Genomic DNA, 9,442 nt, shown 5'->3' on the forward strand with positions numbered 1-9,442 from the left:
TCGGGCTCTTAGGCTTGGTGGCAAGCACCTTAATCCACTGAGACACCTCACAGAGCCAAGAGCTGTAATCTGAATGGCAAAGATAGAAGAACAAATGTTAAAGTGGCTCATAAGAAATTAAATCATGTCTTCTTCATTTTGAACACAAAAGATTAGTGTAATTACATCTGAAGACAGCTAAAACCCCACACAGATCAATGGTAAAGGTTGTTTGGGACGCTTTCCACTTCTGTTCCACAGTTACCATGAATAAACTGAGGCTGAGGGAGCATGCGTGAATATTACTCTCATTAAACATAAATATTAAGGCTACAGTAAAGGCCCATTGGTTAAGAGCGCCTAGTGCTTTTGCAGAGGATCTGGGAGAGGTTCCAAGCACCGTATGGATATACGGGGAGGCTCCCAACCACTATGACTGGTGATGCAGATAATCCGACCATCTTTAGACACCTGTGTTCACACACACACACGCATAGTCAAAAACAGACAGACACAGAGACACACAATTAGAAAATTTAAAACAAATCTTTAAAAATGATAATATGTAGGACCGTGAAAGTTAGTCTTGTTCCAGTTGCGCTAAGGTTTCTGGGAAGGTAGGTGTTTCAACTGGTTCCCAGGCACCAGGCGCCTGGCACAGGCTGCAGCCCTCCATAGATATGTGGCCATCAGTCATATAAAGGCAACTTCCCAAATCCCTCCACAGGTAGAGGACTGACCTAAGGTCATGTAGATTCAACAGGATCTCTATTTTAATGAGGTACCTAAAGGCCTAGAAGCTTAGCCAATAAACTTTCCTTCCCAGACACTCCTCCCTGAAAAAGGTATTTAACCTCAGCTCTACCCTGAGAAGTGAGATACGGGTTTTACTCACCCACTTTCCACCATGACAATAAATGTCTTAAAACCATGGGCTGCCTCTTTTCGCCGCTGTGGGGAGCCGTGGAGGCCTTTGACTACAGAGCCTCTGTCTAAACTCCCACAGAAGGCCTGTATGAGCTCCCAGCCACAGCCAGGACCAAGCCAAACCAAAGACACTCCTCGGGACCAGCCAGAGCTCTCCCCTCGTCCCCCCACACCCCGCCGGCCCCAGGCTAAATCCAGCCAGTGGGCCCCCACTCTGTTCTTGCCTCTTCTGCGGCATCCAGCAGCGCCTGGGTATTCCAGAGCCTGAGAACCAGATGGCCCTGGCCTCCCTGCAGGACCAGGGATCCCCAAGGTAGCTCAGGCTGTCCAGGCTGGGACCTCAGACTGCACTTCCCCACCCCTAAAGCAGTGTCCCTCAGCTCCCCTACTGGTGACAACCGCCTGGCAACAGTGTGGGGTAAGCATGGTCAAACTCTACACATCCTGCCTCCCCAAGCAGCCAAGCAGAGTAGACCCAGACCCCTTTAACCCTACAAGGATATGCTCATAACAATTCTGAGACCATAAAGATACGTAAAATTACAAGGTATTCATGTTACCATATAAAATACTAATATAATACAAGCCTGTTTACTCGTTTTATATGTTTATTACCTCTTTACAGTGGTTTATGAATTTGGCATATATCAATAAATCAAAGCCCTGTGGGCTCTCTTTAGCTTGTGTCTATGTAGAAAACAAATACATGTTTTTAAAAATGTAACCAAAAGGAGATTTCATCAGGGAACACTGCAAAGAGATGGATACTGTAATTATGAAAAAAATATGAAAAAGCTTCAAAGACGCAGCAATGCAGAGGAGCAAGGGGGAGGCCAGGCATGGAACTCAGAAGCAACTTCATAAGGACTCATTTCCCCCAGAAAGCTTTCCCTGCTTGTGACAGTCATTGCTAGGGACTGGGGTGTCAGAACCCGGTGCCCTCTGAAGACTGTTGTGACTGCTAGGCTGATAAGCAAGGACACTTTAACGTCTGTTTCAGGAATTCAATGCAGAAGAGAAGATAACAGGACAGACACATGGTCTATAGATTCAGAAGACAGAGCAAACTGGGCTTCCCATATGGTGGCAGTCTACAGAGGACAAGTTATTCAGGCCTGAGCTGTGCATGAAAGGAAGAGCCATCAGCTGAGAAGGGGAGAGTTGTTCCCTGCACGTGATCGGAGGTTCTGGATTTGAGTCCTGTTACTTATCTTTAGAAGAGGCTGTGGCATTATGGAGGAGTGCCAAAGTCCCTGGCTTAGAAATAGTATTCGAAAGCCAGGAGCTGCAGTTAGGTGCTGAGGATTTTCTGTGCTCATGAAAGGGACAGCCCATGAGGTCATCCTGGTGGCAGCTTTCCATGAAAAGGCAACAGAGAAGAGATCCCCACACACAGCCAGAAGCAGCCCAAGGAGGCAAGAGGAACATAAAGAAAAAGGGGTCTTGAAAGTCAAGGTCAGACAAATGCAAAGGTGCAGAGCTTACTGGGCTAAGAAAAAAAGATTACAATGAAGTCCAAGACAGTCTGGAATATAAAGTAAGTCTCTAACAAAAAAAAGCCCTCTCTCTCTCTCTCTCTCTCTCTCTCTCTCTCTCTCTCTCTCTCTCTCTCTGAATGTGTGTGTGTGTGTGTGTGTGTGTGTGTGTGTGTGTGTGTGTGTGTGTGAAGATTATTCAAGGTATTGAACTCACCATCCTCCTGCCTCAGCTTAAAGATGCTCAGGAGGAAGTGACTTTACCCACTAAGCCATCTTTCTGGTCCTTGATTAGTTTCTTCCTTCATTGAGGAAGCCATCTATCCAGTTTCTGCAGACACCCCTGGACCCAACTCGTGTCTAAGCTGACAACGTTCACCTGAGTGCTGGATCCCATTCCTCCACTGTCCAACAAAACTCTTCATCCTCTTTGTCAAAAAAGTATCTTAAGCCCATGTCTAAAATATAATATTACATAGTAGTTGCAGACATGGGCCTAAATAAATAGCGCTTAATCCAAGAGTACCAGACTACTTTTCTACAGTTTTCTTATATCTCATATTAACTTTACTTACAGTTTTAATAGCTTATCTATGAAATTCTATTATTCCATGTGAATAAAGATCTACCTTTTCAAGAATCTGAAGAACTCGATTGGATATTAAGTTGCCCTAATGTCTACAGACTCATTGTTGTCCTAATGTCCCACACAGAATCCCATGTCATCTCATATGCAAAGCCACATGGTACAGGACCTCCAAGGAGCACTCTCCAGATCTTCTCTCTAGCACGAGCCTGCAGAAGATGGTACTTACCAGTTACAAAAGAACCATAGTTTCTTGTGAGTCTCTCCTAATCTTCTGCTGCTGATGGACTCTTCCAGAGCTGCTGATTGATAACAGTAAGTCTGTCCCTGAATTCCTTCCTTGTCTCCTGGTTACACCTTTCCTTTAGTTGTATGCAAATTTAATCTCTGCAACCCACCTTCTAGATAGTATCGACAACAGTGATATAAACAGACTATGGGAAAATATTAGTAAATAGGAGTATTGCTAAATGTGTCCCTGGGCTATTTCCCAAGTTGAAGGGAAGTCTTTACTCTAGGTCAGACGCTCGAGTAAAGCGTCCTGGGGATCATGTTGACTTTGAGATGGTGGGAGAGTGGAGGGACTTTAAACACCTGGACCGACATTCTCAACTTACAGTTGAATAAACTGTACTCCAAAAAGAATAATAAAATGTGGAACCCAGCAAAGACCACGGAGTAAGAACAAGAGTGAAGGCTGACTCTAATTACCCATTGTTCTACCGTTTAGCTAACATCGTTCTAATACATGCCTACTAGCAGCTGATGCTCAGAATGGAACAGTTGAAAGAAATACATCTGGCCCACAGTCTCTGCTTCCAAAAGTTTAGGGAATACAGGGCGCAGTCGTGCACACCTTTAATCTCAGCACTAGGGAGGCAGAAGCAGGTGGATCTTCGTGTGGTATAGAAGCATGGTCTCCAGAGAAAGTTCCAAGCCTGTCAAGGTTGCATAATGAGAAGAGATTGTTAAAAAACTGAAGCCAAGCCAAGCGTCTCCATACCCAGATGCACCTTTCAGTTGTCACTAAATTGTCCGTGGAGGCTCCCAGAGTGTGGGAGCTGTGTAAAACAGGAAACATGTGACTGCTGTTCCATCTGGCAACTAGAGGGTGCTATGCTGTTCAAACAAGAGTGTTTTCAGAAGGAAATGTGAGTTTGGGCATATCTTTATCCATCCAAATCCAATATAAATTAATTAATACCATATATGGGCTTCTTAAAGATACTGAAGACAATGTCACAGATCGGGTAGGGGCTAAACATCAAATGGACCACCACCATCTAAGTGAGTGTAAGACGCTGCCTCCACACTCATTTTTGGGAAGACAGATGAGTCCCCCCGGGTTTAGAGACGTTAGATTTTACAAAATTGAGTTAGGATAATGATTTCCACTTTGGTTTGTGCTATTTATTGTTTGTTTTTCTTTCTCGTTTTGTTGGGGATAGAGTCTCACTGAGTAACACAGGTTGGTATGAAATTCCTTTTATAGAGAATGGCTTTAAACTCCTGCTCCTCTTTACTCTGCTTGCACTGGGATCCTGGGTGTGTGCCACCACCCGGGATCTGCTGTACTCAGGATACAACCCGGAGTTTCATGCCTACTTGCCAAGTACTCTAGAGTGAAATACACCCACATCCACGGTTAGCATCTCATAAATGACAGTCTATGCTCCCAAATAAAGACCTCTCACAGCTGCTGAGCCCCAAATTAAACTGCGCATGCCAGGAACATCTGAACAAAGTACACACTAAGTTTTGCCAACTGCTCCATCTGGCGGTCCTTGTTCCACAGGCGTCAGCTGAATTTAAGCAATGGTGAGGCTGAAGATCTCTGTGTTTCCAGAGAAGAGAGAAAAAGAGGACATGGTCAAGAACTCCTTCTCTGTGTCCTTCAGAATTTAGTGGCAGCAGGCATGCTCCGTGATCACTCTGTCTTGATGCAGTCCTTTGCTTGGGTCTTGAATTCCCTGCTGCGTTCTGACTTCCTTGACAGGAAACTCATGACTTTCTATCTATGGTGCACAGCTTGGGTGTGCAATACAGTGGCACATGCTCTTCCTTCCAATCACAGCACAGACACTGGGTTTTGTCAACTATGAGTCTAGCATTGTGTGGGCTCCTAGAGCAGGGCAGGCTCTTGGTGACTAATTCTGATATGAGGAGTAGATTATAATAAGCTACCCAAAAATGAATTGGACTAGGGATGAGAAGGTTATTTTCTTGACAACAAATTTAAGCTGGGAAGTGAAAAATATAGCTTCAAACCATCAGAGAGAAGTGTCCTTAGAAAGGGACCAGGCATGGAATAGGTGCAGGGACCAGGAGAACTCCAACTATCCTAGAAGCAGAGAGGAAGGCAGTGTGGCTGAAACAGAGGACAATGAGAGACTGGCAAAGGCAGGAGAGAGGCAGTCCCTCCAGGCAGTGGCTGGAAGGACCTGAGCAACACAACAGGTGGATCCTTCTGATAATCCCAGAGAGTGGAACTCTTGGGCTGCCACGTGAGGAAAATGGACTGTTCGGAGAGCAAGAGTGGAGGAGAGGCCCCAGGCAAGACATTGATTCCTGGAAGGGAAGGAGGAAAGAGGAGAGGAGAACGAACCTGTGAACCACTGGGTTTCCATCAGAAAACTGGTGGGAACTGCTCGGCCTCTATGGCTTGCTTAATCTGGTTCTGCTTAGCTTTGTTTGGTCTCCAGCTCTGCTCCTCAGGCATCATCAGCCTTCTGACTACTTGAGTTTGGGTGTGTACCTCACACCAGTTTAACTGCCTTCTTAAGCCAAATTTAAAAAGCAAAACCCAAATTAAAAGAATCATGCTGACATAAAAATTTAGATTTCCAGGGACTGGGGTCCCTAGAAACTCAGAAGAGTGCCCAGCATGGGTCAAGTCTTGTCTTCAAAGCCCAGCATGGTAGTGCACACCTACAGCACTCCGGAAGTAGAGACAGAAGGATCAGAAGTTCAAGGTCACCAGAGGCTACAAAAGGTCTTCAGGGCCAGCAAGAGGAACAGGAAACACTGTCTCAAAATGTCTGTTCATTTTCTAACACAACTGTCAGGAAAAAAAATACATTCATCTAGCTATATATTTACTGCTACATTTGTTTGAAATATGTTATCATTTTATAGTTACAGTATTTTTTAAAATATCACATTCTTTGACAAACCAAGTGCACATCAACAGCTCCTCAACAGGATTTATGTGCATATAGGATTTGGTATAAAGCATTTAAAAAATGAAATATCTGTGTATAGGGAAATGGTTTAATAGAATGCACAACATTTGTTCCACCTAAACTACACATCTATTTAAATAAAGAGTGCTATCCAAGACAAAGTGGGAAGTTATAGTATGTGCTCATTTGTGGGTAAACAGATGAACAGAGACTTATGAGAGGTGTGTTGTGGGTCACAGGAAGTATTCCCTAGTCCCAGGTGGCTGCTGAATGTAGGGGGTTGGGTTGGTACTGCTTTGTATTCAAATGCTAAATACCAGCCCCCCAAAATTTGGATTCCTCTCCCCTCCCCCTCCTTCTGTCACAAAGAACAGAGATCCCCAGGGACAAGGAGATCCTCAAGATGCTATGAAATCTTGCTCCCCAGTCGAAAGTGTAAAACCGTGATTGGGCAGTAGATAGAAGTGTGTAGGCAGGTTTTTTGTTACCTGGCTAGGGGTTGCATGGAGAGAGAGAAGAGAGAAGAAATAATGACCAAGGGAAGAGGAAGCTGCCATGAGAGGGGATGGACCATGACTACCACGTGGCCAGAAGAAATAGCAAGTAACAAGGGACATAGGGCTGGGATGTAAGTTAGAACAGATCCAAATCTAGCCCAATCCAGGCTTACAGCTTGTAAATCCTTTATGCAAGATAGAAAGAGTGTGTAATTCCTTTTGCAACTGAACACCTGAGATGTGGCCAGTAAGGGCTGAGATGTGTTATAAACGTAAAATGCACACTGAATTTGTAAGACTTACAGTGAAAGTGTGTGAACTCTCCCTAGTGATTTTTTTTTAATCTGTTCCATATTGAGATGATAAGATAGATTTTTTCAGTGCTTTGAGTTAAGCAAAATAAATGCTTAAAATTAATATCACTTATTTCTATTTTAAATTTTGGTTGGTTGGGGAGTGTGTGTGTGTCTGTGTGTCTGTGTCTGTGTGCCTGTGGATGTGTACATGGACACACGGGCCAGATGAGAGTATCTGGTGTCCTTTGGATCACTCTGGCTATTCCTTTGAGTCGGGATCTCTCCATGAATTCTGGCCTCATGTTTCCTCTTCTAGACCAGAAGCCACAAAAGCAGAGCGATTCCCCTGTCTCTTCCCACCACCAACCACAGAGCTGGGATTCAGGTGTTCTTGGGATGGTGTCTTCTTATATGGGTGCTGAGGTGCTCTGTTGTACCAGGAAACATTCATGAACCCTAAACGACCACCAAGGAGCTGCAATGGCATTAGGGTCTTTTTATTCAAGCTCGATCTTGGGCTCCCCACCAACCCTGACACAGCTGGAAGATGGAGCCCTGAGCCTAGTTTAGGCAAGCATTTATAGAGGCAAGAAAGGGGTATATAGCCTGGTACACATCTGATTAGGGGGTGGAGAGGAAGGGGGGCACCATTATGGCCTTTAACATAATTGACTGGTGCTAGGAGCCAAACCATAAACTTAACTTCTGCTTTCTTCCTAATTGGTGGTTGTTAGATAGGGGCAGGTTTGTAACCTGGGGGTGCAGATTTGTTTGGGGAATAACCTGGAAACTGGTGCTAAACACAGGTCTTGTTGGGAGCAGGCAGTAACTTAGATACTGGTTAGACACAAGTCTTGTTGTGAGAGAGAGAACTCCCACATTGAGTTTCTCCTGAACAGTGCTGGACTAGAAGTATAACATGGCTAAGTGTCACAGGTCATTCCTTGGGAGAACAGAAGATCTTTAGCGGGGAAGGCAGGGAATGGGAGGATTTTACATGATCTAGATTTAAAATGAATGGAGCCTAGTGTGGTGGTGCTTTCCTCTAACCCCAGCACCCAAGAGGCAGAGAGGTAGAAGGAGTACATTAAATTTGATGTCCAACTGGACTACATAGTAAGTTGCAGGCCAGTAGAGTCGACAGAGCAAGAACTTGTATCAAAACAAAAACCAAACCAAAACCAAGCAAAGCAAAAAGAGAAAAACAAAAAGCAAAACAAAGAATAGAAAAAAATCAAACAACAAAAGGTAAAAATTAAAAACAGCATATTTACCAATTTATAAATTACAGGGCTAAAATGTAAAGCTATAATAAAATAAAGATGACACACCTACAATTATCACATTAAAATATGAGCAAATTTAGACTGATACCTCATGACTGCACATGAATACTTAAATAACCCACTTTATAAAACAAACCAAGAAACAAACACAAAACCCCTGTTTCTCTGGAAAAAGAAACTCAAACAGGCACAAGAGATTTAGATGTGAATTTACAAAAGACATTGGTCAAAGAAGAAATAAGTGACTTGAAATAACCTTTGTTTTTTATTGCATTCATTCATTCATTCATTCATTCATTCATTCTGTGTGTGCCAAAGGGCATGTGTGGAAGTGAGAGCTCAACCTAGAGAAATCAGCCCTCTCCTTCTGCCATGTGGCCCTCCTGGGATCAAACTCAAGTCATCTGGCTCAGCAGCCAGTGCTCTAATGCTCTGAGCCATTCTGCTAGCCTAAGTGATCTTTATTTATAACAGGGGCAACACAGCTAAGACAGGACACAGAAGATCTAGAAGCCTGGGAGGAGCACTTCTGACCCACGTTTCCTCTTTGTACCAGTCTCCCACTGAAAAGCAACTGAAGCTTAAGCCTCCCTCAGCCTCGAGAACCCTTAGACAAAATGGTCACCTTACCGTGTCTCTCCCCCACTTCTCAGCTGAAACCCAGAAAATGATGGGTCTCCAAATGGCTACTCTAGGGTACCTCTGCTCATCTCCCGAAGGATAGAGACCATTTGCATGAAAATCTAGGGAGATAGCTGGGTTCTGCTCCATTTCTATAAGTCAATAGATCACCTTTGGGAGTAGGCAGGAGGGCCATTTGAGCTCCAAATTCTATTTTTGTTTGACAGAGAGGTTGGATGTTGCTGTAAGTGGTATTATATAATGATGACTTCTCTCCAACTCAAGTCATAAGCTTAGAAATGAATGTAGCCTATTATAAGTTGAACAGTATTTCCATAAATACCAACACAAGCTCTTTCCACAAGAACATGCTCTATTTATTTTAAAAGGGGGAAAGGATTCATATAAATTGACTTGCTGTTATCAGGAGAGCCAGTGAACTGCTTACAAATTCTTTCCTGGGAATTCCAGGCCTATATGTCACAGGCAGGGAATCTTCCCTTCTCAGGACTTGTCTGGTCTAATAGAAACTCCTAAGCACTTATAAGGGTGGACTACACATCCCTCTCTCTCCTCCCTCTTCCCTCTCTTCT

Source organism: Arvicanthis niloticus, chromosome 6 (assembly GCF_011762505.2).
Source record: "Arvicanthis niloticus isolate mArvNil1 chromosome 6, mArvNil1.pat.X, whole genome shotgun sequence".
Classification (NCBI taxonomy): Eukaryota; Metazoa; Chordata; class Mammalia; order Rodentia; family Muridae; genus Arvicanthis; species Arvicanthis niloticus.